Raw genomic sequence first — 13766 nt, forward strand, 5'->3', positions numbered from 1 at the left:
GGTTGAGAAAATCAGTGGAAGTGAATGGAGCCGTCTTAATGTACACTACTGAAGTCACTCAGAAAAGGTTCCTGTGCGACTTTAATCCAACTTCTGTACCCATTGATTTCAATGGAAGTTGCCTCCAAGTCGGATTTCTTGTCTTAACTGAAGCAACTTTCCAGGAAGTTAAAATAGTTTTCTAGGCAAACCCCTCCCTCCCACAGAGCTGATTATTATGTGATTGGCCACTGGCAAAGTCCCCTGTCCTGGATGCAAATTCAATTTGCCTTGTAAATTGCCTCAAGTCACACTGTGAGTCATACTCAAGTCGTGTCCAGGTTGCCTCCCAAAGTCGCGCTGGAAGTCGTGTTGCCCCTGTGTGAATGGACTCTTAATCACCATTTGTTTTCATACACCTATATGGTGTCCCTTTTAGTGCTACTTTTTTGTATATTTTGAAAATAAAATAAAAGGTGGAGGTAGCGGCCGTGGTGGAAGTGACCGTGGTTATGGAAGCAGCCGATTTGACAACAGGGGTGGCTATGGTGGTGGATCCTGGGATTATTATGGAAGTGGCAGGAGTCAAGGAGGTTATGGGGATAGCTCAGGAGGAAGCTCCTACAGAGACAGTTATGACAGCAACTACGGATGACCATGACAGCTAAGCTTTCTGGTGCTGATGGATTGCTGTTTGTACAGTATTGTGGGACTTATATAAATAGAATCATAGATGTGGAAGGAAGAGCTCTTTTTATTACAATAAAAAAAAAATTGAATACAAAAGAAAAAAAAAAGAAAACTATTGCAGCAATCACCTCTAAAAACAGATAAGCTTCTACTAGTAAAAAAATCAAGGGTAAGCTGCAACAAATGATTTTTTTTGGGCTTTCGGTTTTCAGGAGTTTGTCTTCATTAGACAGAAGGAAAGACTATTTGCAGAGTTCCCTTGCCAGCGAAATCCAACATGCTATTTGCAATATCTACGCAATAGTCCCACCCATTTGATATTCTGTTCTGTTCAGTCTGTATAGAAATGATCTGCAGTGCTTCTAGGCTGGTAATTGTGGATGATCTCAGAACCTGCCATGTATTTCTCGGAAAATATCACTCTCTTTCTTGCACTAGTAGTCACCGGGCTTCGGTTTCATGAGCCTAAGTCTGCTTTGGAAAAGAGGAAAACTTCCACCAGGTCCGACCCCCCTACCTCTACTGGGGAACATTCTACAGCTACATGGAGGAGACATTGTGACTTTTCTGGGAAAAGTAAGTGAACGTTTTGCTCTAAGTAGCCTACAAGATCTGTGCATTTATCAGTTGACTCAGAAAATAAAGGCAAACAAAATAGTCACAACACAGAAATTTTTATAGAAACATTCAAGATAAGGATTAGCAAATAGACCAGACATGCTCTGTTATATTTACTAGATACAAATGTAGCAGCTTTTCTTTAGTCATTAGAAGAAAAATTGTAAATATAATTAGTAAATTAAAAAATGTATCCATCATAAAAGTTTTAAAGATCTCAAAAAGGAACTTCATCCCTCAGATTTAATTTTAATATTATTGCGGTATTAAACACAAAACAAAAAAAAAAATTGTATTGCAGTTTACCAATCATTAGATGTGGTGGCTGCATTTATTTTCTATTTTAGGATTTTTTCCCTGTGTTTTTACCCGGTTATCCTGTCAGTAACACACCTCTTGTATTAGAGTGCCCTCACCATGGATGTAAGAGTGCAGGGGCACCTTTGGACAGCAACATTGTTAATCTGGTGGAAGGGAATGCTAGATACACTACTAACAAATTTAAGCCAAACTCCAACTCACACTACGGCCGCATATACAGGATCGGACTTTCCGGTGGACCATTCGATCGTGTGTGGACTCCAGTGGACTTTTTCTTTCCAAAAGTCCGGCGGTCCTAGAAATAAGACTGGCTTCAAATTTGTCCACCGGACTCAGCTTTTAGAGGACAATTTGTTCGTCTGTATGCTAGTCCGACAGACTAAAACCGACACTGGGGCAGCTATTGGCTACTGGCTATGAACTTCCTTATTCTACATCATCACGTTCGAATCCGTTGGACTTTTGGAGTGATCGTGTGTGGCCAAGTCCATTCGTTTGAAAGTCCCGTGGACCTCAGCTGCAAAGTCCGTTGGATTGTTCGCCGCACCAAGTCAATTGAAAAGTCTGGTTGTGTGTACGGGTCATAAAAGTTACAGCAACAGATTTTTTTCCTTTTGGGATAAAGGTTTTATAAATAAATAAAAGCATTGTAAGCACCCCTGATGAAGTCACGTGATTCGTGACGAACACGTGTCGGGACTGCTGCTACCTGAAGTGATGCACATCGAGCTTGCTGCTCGTTTATATAACGCTCTGTGAATTATATGTTTGTGAGTACCTGTTTTATTTTAATCCTGAATCGAAATAAATGCTGTAAAAATTACTACACTATGGGGCATCCTTCCTCTATGCTTTAATCCCTTATACATGATACTTGGTTGAGACCCTCCTTGCTGAATACCCTAAAGCCACCCTTAAAGGGGCCACACACCGCTGCGAATAGGCAGGATAGGAACGCCAGCCAGGACCTTAAAGGGAAAGGTCACCAAGGACCCTAAAGATACACTACTTTAATGCTGTTACCTTACAGAAGTAAGGTAAGGGGACACCCATAAAAATACCACACAGGACTACACGGGATACCCACCACCATCAGCACTTTACACCGAATCTTGTTTACAAGCACCGGCACTTTATGTTTTTTTGGGATAAAATCGCTACACTTTGCACATCTTATCTATGGACATCTCTTATCTATTTTTGTTGCTCTGATATATTGAGTTCTATTTATCTGTTTTTTATGTGTCTTCACATTAGGAGACTAATATCACAGTATATATATTTTCTTTTTAGCATGCAGGTGCAATATCATTCAGTGTCACTACTTTTGCTACTTTGATTTTCATTTTCGAAATATATATATACTTCTTAGCCAATTTGGCTCCTTTCCAACTAAGCACCTTATTACACGTTATGCTATGTTATGCTATGTTTCTGGAATCTTTTTTAAGTTTTATTAATATATTTATTGGGTTACGTCATCTGATATTCTTGTTTGATATCAGTGTAACTACTGCTATGGATTACTGTTTGTTACCCGTCTGGTAGTTTAAACATCTCCTTGTACAGTGCACTACTCTTTTATCATTGTAAGCACCCCTGCTAGTGTTAAATGGTTTGTCTTATCCCTGTAACTGATACATTCACAACAGACATACTGGCTGGATCAACAGATGAAAATAGAAAAAAGAAAGCCTGTCAGGTATGGAGACGAGTGAGGGGAAGATGGCCCCCACTCGTCTCCATACAATTGCTGTGCGGAAGCGACATCAAAACTTCACTTCCACCCACAACTCTTAAAAGGCCATTTTATTAAAACTATTTTTTTAAATTACAATTTTTTTTTTTATTATTGCATTTTAGTCTAAATATGAAATCTTAGGACTTTTTGACCCCAGATCTCATAGATCTCATATTTAAAAGGTGCTGTCATGCTTTTTTCTATTACAAGCGATGTTTACATTCCTTGTAATAAGAATAAAAGTGACATTTTATTTATTTTTTTAAAAACTGTAAAAACAAAAAATAAAAAGGTAAAATAAATAATAATATAAAGAAAAAATGTTTCAAACACGCCCGTCCCAACGAGCTCACGTGCAGAATTGAACACGCATGCGTGAGTAGCGCCCGCATATGAAAACGGTGTTCAAACCACCCATGTGAGGTATCTCCATGATCATTAGAGTGAGAGCAATAATTCTAGCCCTAGACCTCCTCTGTAACATAAAACATGCAACCTGTAGAATTTTTTCAACGTCACCTATGGAGATTTTTAAGGGTAAAACGAGAATGGTCCTTAAGTGGTTAATTTGTGAAAAGGATACAGAAAGATTTTTGCAAATAAATGCAATTTCCCATAGGGGGTTATTTACGAAAGGCAAATCCACTTTGCACTGCAAGTGCACTTGGAAGTGCAGTCGCTGTAAATCTGAGGGGATCTGAAATGAGGGGAAGCTCTGCTGATTTTATCATCCAATCATGTGCAAGCTAAAATGCCTTTTTTTTTATTTTCCTTGCATGTCGCCCTTGGATCTACAGCGACTTTATTTCCAAATGCACTTTCATTGCACTTTCAAGTGTACTTGCAGTGCAAAGTGGATTTTCCTTTAGTAAATGCCCCCCATAGTGTTACAACACACAACGTATTAAGTAATTGTACTGAAGAAGACATTCCCAAAATTGGAGCAAACAGTAAACACATTGAAGGAAAAAGGGTACTAGCCGAACAACCCCTAAAACAGTTTCAGGATCCTCTGGCTCCACCTGCTGGGAGAAAACAACACTCCACACAAGCTGGATACTTAACCAGATATATTTTACTGTAAATATGTTTCAGAGGTGATTACAATAATTGTGCTGTCATCCCAACATAGGACGACAGTACAATGAATTTCAAAATAAACAATTGCAAACAATATTTATACCTGGGAGCTCCCCCTATTTTTAAAGCTATGCGTGAGATCTCACTTAAAGTACTTAGTCTTTGATCTTCGTGTCTTCGCTAGCTAAAGTAACTCTTTGTAATCCACAAGTTAAAGTAAGTTAAGTTGAGGTAAAGGTGCTCCTGGTGTAGCTTCAGTAAACTATGTTACAAAACTTAGAAATGTCAGAGTAGATAGGCCTCAAACCTGCTCAGTGTCAGTTACTCGGCTCCTCCTTTGTGGAAATATAAATCCCAGGTGAGGCCTGTGTATGAGTCTATCTGCGTGTAAAAGTTAACAAACTGTGGGTTTTGACCCGCTCACCAACTGGATTGGAACTCCGTGTAGTAGCTTCAGTCCGGTGACCGTAGCTTGCTCTTCCCTCAACTGGGTCCGTTACTCCGCTTCGCTATGCTGGGTGAACCTGATCTTCCGATGCTCAAATGAGTGTCTCTGGATGTCTTCAATCTCTGTGTCTCCTGCACCGCCAGGACACAAACTGTAGAAGTTGCGATCTGTGATGGCTTCTAATGGGAGGCCTCAGCACAGATCATCACAGGCTGGCTACGCAATCCTAAGAGACCTAAAATGGCCGCTCCTGGTTCCTTTTATGTCCTACCAGTCTGCACTGCTAGACAAAGTGTTCAGGGGTAGGTCATCAAGCCTCCTGGGTAAAAGGGTCAACCTTCTAAACAAAACAGCAGTCACTTCCTGTATTGTGTTCAACACTTAAGAAAAAACAAAGTTATCACATGACTGGTGTATTGCAGACTTACCGGCTGCCGTGGCCACTCACTCCTAACCTCACCAACCTACAAATAAATCGAAACACCAGACTTTATGGGTTTTAAATGACCATAGCAGCCTTTTATTAAACATATTGAAAAATATCAACCATACTGTATCATTTTAAACTAACTGGCTCTTAAAGCAGGTATTTTGTGGGCGAGCATGGTCTACAACATCTGCTGTATTAGGCTACCATTTTCATACCACGGCCCACAGCCATGAATACCCCAGCTCGAGGACAATTTTGTAAAACCTTACTAACCTGATACAGCCCCAATACCAATCTTGTCATAATGACGTCACTTAATTTGGGAAGGTACCCATACCAAAGATGAGCCCCTCCCACCATACTCCACATAACCTTTTGACCATGCCCACCTTCAAAAACCCTGAGACCCCTGCCACCAATGCCACAAGTGTGAAACCTCACACTTGCATGGCCCGCCACACACTCAATGCCCTCTGAATCCCATCCTGCAGGCCCAAGCACCACATATCTATCCCAATAGCGTTCAAATGAACACCATCTCTTCGCAGGTAGAGCCAGTTGTCACCCTCTAATTCCGTATGGCGCACCAAGGTCACAATTTCGGACAAAAAAATCGTGCCACCTCCTTGTTCAACTTAATCCTTGCTTTATTGAGCTTCTCCACTGATCGAGCGAGAAGCCAGGAGGCTCTGCCCACAATATCTGACCAGACAAGGATAACATCTGGGAAAAAGGAACGTAAACGTAAAAAATCGAACTTAATATCCCTAATTAATTCCCTAGCAGAACGGAGCCCCAGATTGTTACCCCCAGCGCGCACCGATAAAATATATGGAGGTCTATCCAATCTAGCATATATGTGTACTTCAGGCAACACCCATGACCACACCATGCTCGGGACTCCGATCCTTCTTACTCTTGCCGAGTTCCTTGGGAAGCCTAATTGGCGGCCATCCGGACGAATCGCAGCCCGTTTTGCCGATAATCCACACCAAACATTCTTTATCTGAAAAACATAAAATACAAGAACAGCATAACAAAATAACAAAAAAGCCCCAACAAACACATGAAGGCACACAAAATGCCAGAAACACTGTCACAACCAACATACACTAGGTTATGACAAATACAAAGACACATCACAGGAGATGCGGATGAACATATAATCTGAAATGCCTGGATTCCCAATGACCAATCCGCTGTAAGATTCAGTCATCTAAACCCCACCTAGCAGCCTCGGTGGCTGCCCCAATGTGAAATGAATGGGAAGCATAAGCCCCCGGATCAAAACCACCTGCCCGCAAACATTTCAGAAAAACTGATACAAACTGGAAACCAGACAACGCCAAACCATCAGAATGCATCAACAACGGTCCCGGCCCCGCTTTTCGAACCCTTAACCAATGAACCACGGATGCAACCGTGCAGACCGGGGGAATCAAGAACAAGCCGAGCAACATCGTGGACCGACGGCCCAACTGGTCCGTTTTTGATTTTCTAACGTACAAGTACAACTTGCCCCCTTGCACTGTGACTTCAGACACCCCCAGACCTCCCCCAACTTTAGTCAAAGGGCTTACCAATTCCCCAATCCGCAGAGCCCCGAAAAAAGCCAGAACAAAGGCAGTTTTAAAAAGAACCGCTTCAAAAGGTGTCAAACAGACTACTGGCAACTCATCCAATAGTACCCCAAGCATCCCGGAAGACACCGGACATCTTGAATTGGGCACCCGTCACCCTTTTCTGTAACCCCTCAACGCTTTTTTAACCAGAAAAGATTTTGTGACATCTCCCAACCCTGAGAGCTGGAAAAGGAACGCCAAACCTGCCATCTTCTTATTCAAAGATGAGATTGAAACCCCCTCCTCAAAGTTTTTTCCAATATAATACAGCAACACATGTAACCTATCCTCCTCCTGAAAACTCCCACCCACCGAACTTACCAGCCTCTGCCATTCCTCCCAAACCCGTTCATAAGCTGTCCAGGTACTGGAGCAAACTGACCTCCGAATCAAACCTGCTATGGTGGCGAAACTACCTACCACAAATAATCCGGGCATGGAATTCCGAGCCGCTCCGCTTCCGGTGACAACTAACGGAATTTCTCCAACTGTGGATGAGAAAGGGCATCCGTCACTGTGTTATTCCCCCCCGCAAATGTACAGCAAACACAAAAGCACTTAAACTCAAACACTGAAAAACCAAATGCCTAAGCAAACACACGACGGAAGAACTAACAGAGTTAATCGCTTGCACGACACCTAAATTGTCACAGTGAAACCGCACGCGATTATTTCGAAAATTCTTGCCCCCAAATTTCCACCGCCAAAACTATTGGAAAAAGTTCCAAAAGCACCAGGTTGCGTATGAATTCTGAACACCTCCACGTCTCCGGCCAACGTTCCACGCTCCACCTACCACTAAAATAAGCCGCATACCCGACTGACCCAGCCGCATCAGTATAAAGGTCCAAGTCAAAATTGGACACCGCCGTTTCCATCCACAATGATCTCCCATTATACTGGTCGAGAAACTTTTTCCAGGCCCATAAATCCTCACGATGTGCCTGAAGGAGCCATATATAATGATGGGGAGCCGTTACCCCAGCGTTAGCAGCTGCTAACCACCGGCAAAAAACCCGCCCCATGGGCATAATGCGGCAAGCACAATTAAGCTTGCCCAAAAGAGACTGTAGGGCACGCAATTGCAATTTCTTACAACCACACGCCAGATCAATCTCTCAAAGATCCTCCAATTTATCCACAGGAAGCCTGCACTCCATCCACCACGTATCTATAATGATACTCAAGAATTTCAATTCCTCAACTGGACCTTCCGTCTTTTCGGGTACCAACAGCACCCCACATTTTTGGAACACATGCTGCAACGTTGACAACAAAATCTGGCATATCCTAGTCCCAGGAGGACCCAACACCAGAAAATCGTCCAAGTAATGGACGACAGATTGCCAACCAGAAACGTCATGCACCACCCATTCCAAAAAGGGACTGAAAGTCTCAAAAAAGGAACAGGAAATAGAGCAGCCCATGGGTAAACAGTGATCCCTCCCAAACGCAGCCCAAATACCGAAAGCTCTGCGGGCGGACGGGAAGTAAGCAAAAAGCCGATTCAATGTCAGTCTTCGCTAACAGCGCTCCCTGTCCAAATGCACGCACCTATTTGATGGCATCAGCAAACAAGGCGTAAGACACTGTGCACAATTGGGGATCAATAGCATCATTGACCGAACCATCCCATGGGTGTGTCAGGTGGTGGATAAGGCAACATTTTTTGTGTTCTTTCTTGGGAACTATCCCAAGCGGCGACACCACCAAATCCGCCAAAATGGGGGAAGAAAACAGCCCCGCCATCCTTCCGAAGGACACCTCTTTGGCCAATTTGTCCGAAACAATCTCCGGATGTAATCTTGCTGAGCGTAAATTATCGCCCTTGGAAGGCATGGTAGACAACATACAAGGAATCGTAAAACCCTCAGAAAACCCTCGGAATAAAAACTGCGCTGCAGCCCTATCCGGATACCAACTGAGGAATGGGACCATTTTTTCCACCTTCACTGGGGTTCTCCCTTTTTCCAGCGTCGGTCGGCTTCGCTTTACCCTGCTGGAAGCATTTGGACAATGGGTGTGAACCTCCGCATCCGGAACATTTGTGATGAAACCGGCACAAAACCCCACATTTGCACGTACTATCATTGAACCGCCAGCAGTACCCCTTGCGATTTATGGCCGATGGCATGGAGGCACTAGCACCCCCGGCCCCCCTTGAAAGGGTTGTGGTAAGATTCTCGCCTGTGTGATCAACTTCATCCACAAGCCTATACCCTTTTTTTTTATTTTTCAGTCCACCTTGGTGTGTTAGAAGAAGATGAATGGACATCGTGGGGCATTTATTTATTTATTTTTTAATAAAGGACTTGTCCCAAGCTATGTTTTGTCGTTTTTAATATTTTGACACTTTTTTTGTGAAATAGTAGAGGTACATTTGTACCCATTACCATTTCACATGGGGGAGGCTGAGATCTGGGGGTCCCCTTGTTAAAGGGGGCTTCCAGATTCCGATAAGCCCCCCGCCTGCAGACTCCCAAAACCACAGGGCAACCACCTGAAGGGTCTGGTATTGGTGCAGGGTTCCCCTTAATTTCCATATCAGACCCAAAGGGCCTGGTAATGGGGGGGAGGGATCCCATTGCTCTTTTTTCAATTATCTGCATCTATATTGCCGAGACCCTACAATTTATTACAACCGCGATCAGTTTTAAATGACAATTTTTCCTTTAGAAATGTCATTTTGCTCTGGTACTGTTCTGAACACAGGAAAAATGCGCCACTTTACAAGCATACTATAGACACCCCCAGGCACGATATTTAAAGGAATATTTCATTTTTTTTTTTTTTGAAAATATTTTTATTGATTTCAAGACAGACAAACAGACATTCAACAGGTAACAGTGACATGCCACATTATTAGGACTAGACCCACGCAGGGGCCAGCTAGTTTCAACATAATAAATCTACCGCTGTAGCACGTCCACAAACAAACAACAACTAACTTAGTGCTTGGTTGGCTCCCACTCGATGAAGATAATTAAGGACCAAATTCCGCAAGGGACAGTAGAAAAAGTGATCTAGACCCACAGTAATGGCTATACCATATAAAAGTATACAAAGAAGTAGAGCAATACTAGGCACCCCCTACAACAAGAATCCCATCCACCCATAGAATGGCAACACTTACATGTTCAATCTGTGGTCGCTGTGGAGGCCTCAGCCAGCCATCTGGCCCACACTCTCATGTATTTTTTGGGACATCCCCTATTCTGGTATGTGTCCTTATAATGTGGTAGTACTTTATTGACATGAGTTTTCCACAACAGCATTGACGGCGGGGCCTGCTTTTTCCAGCATAAAGTGATCATTTTCCTGGCATAAAAAAGTAGGAGTCCTATCAAAGTTCTGTCCGCTATCCTGGGGGCCAACCCCTCTACTAATCCCAGAAGGCATATCCGCGGGGTTTGGGCTACATCTATTCCCACCACTTCTTGTATTACAGATAGCACCTGTGACACACACTAAAGCTTACTCATGCTTCTCTACGTCCTATAAAACCTCCTCTAGAATTGATTATGCGTTTGCAAATCAACTTATGTTATCAGACGTAGTAGAGGCGACATACCTGCCTAGTGGGCTGTCTGACCATTCCCCCCTCAAGATTACTATGCGGACGACGGAGAGGCGCAGCGGCTCCCTGTGGCGCCTCGGGGTCCATTGGATCTCCCATGAAGAGATAGCGGGGCGAATCCCACAAATACTGCGAGAATATTGGGAACATAACGCGGGGTCATCCTCTCCTCCCACAGTTTGGGATGCCTTCAAGGCATTCACTAGAGGGCACTATATGTCAGAAATTAAGGCAGTAAAGGTGAATCAACAGGCCACTACAACCCAGTTGGAGGAGGAGATCAAGGAGGCATCCGCTGTTTATGGGTCTGACCCCTCGATTTCCAATTTTGAGTGGCTACAGTCCACCAAAAGGAATCTTCACCTCCACCTCTCTGAGGTCACCCGTTTGGAGGTATTTCACACTAAACAAAGGTTTTTTGAGCAGGGTGATAGAAATGGTAGGCTACTGGCAATGATGTCTCACCACGATACCCCTATGACCCTGATCCCCGAATTAGTTTCTCCTACTGGGGAATATTTCATTTTTAATTGTTTCACTTTAAGCATTAAAAAAAATCACTGCTCTCAAAAAACGCCCGTTTAAAAAACTAAAAAATTGCATTGATACATGCACCCTGGAGCAGGATCCGGGTCCCCAAACTTTTTATGACAATAACTTGCATATAAGCCTTTAAAATGCGCACTTTTGATTTTTCATGTTAGTGTCCTATAGACTTTAAGGGTATTCCGGCGTTTTTTCAGAATCTGCACCGAACACCACATATTGTTCGGTATTCGCAGATCATCCGAACAACCACAGTTCGGCCTAAACTTATGCTCGGGCCGAACCATTCGCCCATCCCTAATAGTAAAGCCACCATTTATTTTATTTTTTTTGCTCAATCCAGCGAGTTGAATGAAAAAAAACAAAAACTTACAGCTCTGGTTGGAGCTGCTGAGCATGAGCAAGTGACCAGAGCATGGATCACTTTTCAGCAAAGAGGTAGTGCCTGCTGCAAGTGTTTACAAGCCTTTGGGCACACACTGTTGTGCTGCAGTTTGGCCACAGTGCTTATGTACAATTTTCCTTAGCCACAGTCCCTTTGGCTTCTTTTATGTTGTGCGTTTTTGCTGCAGTTTTTTTTATAGTGCACCAAAGATGCAGCATGCAGCAGTTGTTGTGCACTTTCAGAAAATGCAGCAAAAATGTGCAAACTAATTGGAGTCTATGGGACTGGGGAGGGGGTAACATGCAGGAAGACAGTGAGATCACCAACACTGCAGTCAAACTGCAGCACACCAGTGTGAGCCCACATCATAGTACATACAGTAGGACCAGGTACTGCACAGGATGCTGAAATAAACCTCCTTATCTGAGATGGGGGGGGGGAATTTGGCAGAGAGCAGGAAGGGAGAGATGGGGGGGGAGTCACAGCTCATTCACTTGGAATGAAAGACCCAACATGAGGCTCGCTGACTCAGTCATCAGCTTCCAGAGCGGCCCATACAGAACACCGTCTGATCTCAGTTTAAACATTCACACGTCCTATTCACGTCCTATTCACGTCCTATTCACAGACACAGCACAGGGGCTGCCCGGATTGTGGGCGGGCACAGTGAGAGAAGGGGCTAGAGGAGGCAGTGCTCTGAATGGAATGGACACAGACTGTCAGCTCAGAAGAAGGGGACAGCACTGTGACAAGACATGTCCGCTCACAGCACAAATGTTCCTGCACACTTCTGGGCTGTTATCCAGCCCAGTCAGCCTCCCTCCAGAGTCGCCCCGAGCAGTAACACTGAGGCCACTGCGAACTGCACTTGCTTAGTTTCCAGCTGGCAGCACATCTGCCTTTTTATGGGGAATCAGAGCTGCCAGGGGGGCAATTACCCCCTAGCCCAGCCCGCCCCTGGCATCACAGGAGGGAGGGGAGTGTTGTTTCCAATGGAGGGCAATAGGACACCGTGCAGCCGTAAGAATATGGCGGAGCAATTTTTTATAGGTTTCTGAAATTTTAAGCGGGGAGAGGCTCAACAAGAACATTTGATGTACAGAGTCCCAAAAAAGGGTAATTAGTGGACAAGTCAAGAATATATAGAGAAGGATGCCTTTGTCCCTGTGGCAACACCAACAGCGATCCAAACTAGTGGGGTAGATGGCGTGCAGAACATCCGGAGTCAGGTACCAAAAGTAGATAATTTTATATACATTTTGCTTATAGAGTGTACAAAGGGACTTTTAGCAGGCTGTGACCAGATCACCCGCCACTTCTCTAAAGAGATCACTTCATTGAGTGCCCTCTCCCAACGAAGCATATATGAGTATTTTGTATTTACCTTGAGCTTGAAAGGAGTAGACATTCAATAGCTTGTAAATGTCCGAGATCATTCCCCTTCGTGCTAAGCCTTCTAAGATAATGTGTTCAAAGGGGGATGGAGTGGAAAATTGCAAACTGGAGGTAATAGTTTGGGCATAATGGCTGCATACCTGCAGATATCAATAAAACGCTGGCGAGGTAGGTCAAATTCCTGAAGCTCAGAAAATGGCAGCAGTTTGTGAGATCTAGGGTTTACTATATGGCCAAAATGAAACATATTTCTTGATGCCCAAGGAAGGACATAAGGGGAGTGAGGCTGTCAGTATCTTGGGATTATACAGAAAGGAAGTCATCAGTGACTTTTCCGAGGCTAGGGCACACTGGAGGGACAATGTACGTCAGTGTCCTGAGCTGGGACATAGCCCCCAAAAGTCGGCTGGGGTCCACCTCCACATTCGTGCTTCAATGTAGATTATTAGAGGAGCTAACCCAATTTTTTTTATTTCCGTCCATTTATTAAAAGAATGCTGGGTAAACCATGAGGCAATTGAACATAGTTGGGCCGCTTGATAGTATTTTATGAAGTTGGGGAATGCCAAGCCACTACCAGAGCACCGAACGGGGTATCTTATGCCGTTTATAGTTCTAAACATATTGCAATAAATCAGCTTGTAATTTTTTCAGATGTTCATAAGTTATAGGTATAGGCAACATTTGGAACAAATATAAAAGCTTAGGGAGAATGGACATCTTGACAGAGGTAATTCTCTTAACCACTTTCAGACCGGACCATTTTGCTGGTCAAAGACCAGACCACTTTTTGCGATTCGGCACTGCGTCGCTTTAACTGACAATTGCGCGGTTGTGCGACGTGGCTCCCAAACAAAATTGTTGTCCTTTTTTTCCCACAAATAGAGCTTTCTTTTGGTGGTATTTGATCACCCCTGCTGTTTTTATTTTTTGC

General features: G+C 43.7%; 1 pseudogene across 1 annotated transcript in view; it reads left to right on the top strand.

Moving 5' to 3' along the window:
- The first annotated feature begins 1012 nt into the window (after positions 1-1012).
- The window catches only part of LOC143982523 (cytochrome P450 2G1-like), a 93998-nt pseudogene continuing 81244 nt past the window's right edge, over positions 1013-13766 (top strand). Inside the window, exon 1 of the transcript XR_013274477.1 lies at positions 1013-1245. The product of XR_013274477.1 is annotated as a cytochrome P450 2G1-like (transcript). The remainder of the gene's footprint in view (positions 1246-13766) is intronic.

Source organism: Lithobates pipiens, unplaced genomic scaffold (assembly GCF_037356315.1).
Source record: "Lithobates pipiens isolate NorthernLeopardFrog02 unplaced genomic scaffold, aLitPip1_a1.2 Scaffold_1, whole genome shotgun sequence".
Taxonomy (NCBI): domain Eukaryota; kingdom Metazoa; phylum Chordata; class Amphibia; order Anura; family Ranidae; genus Lithobates; species Lithobates pipiens.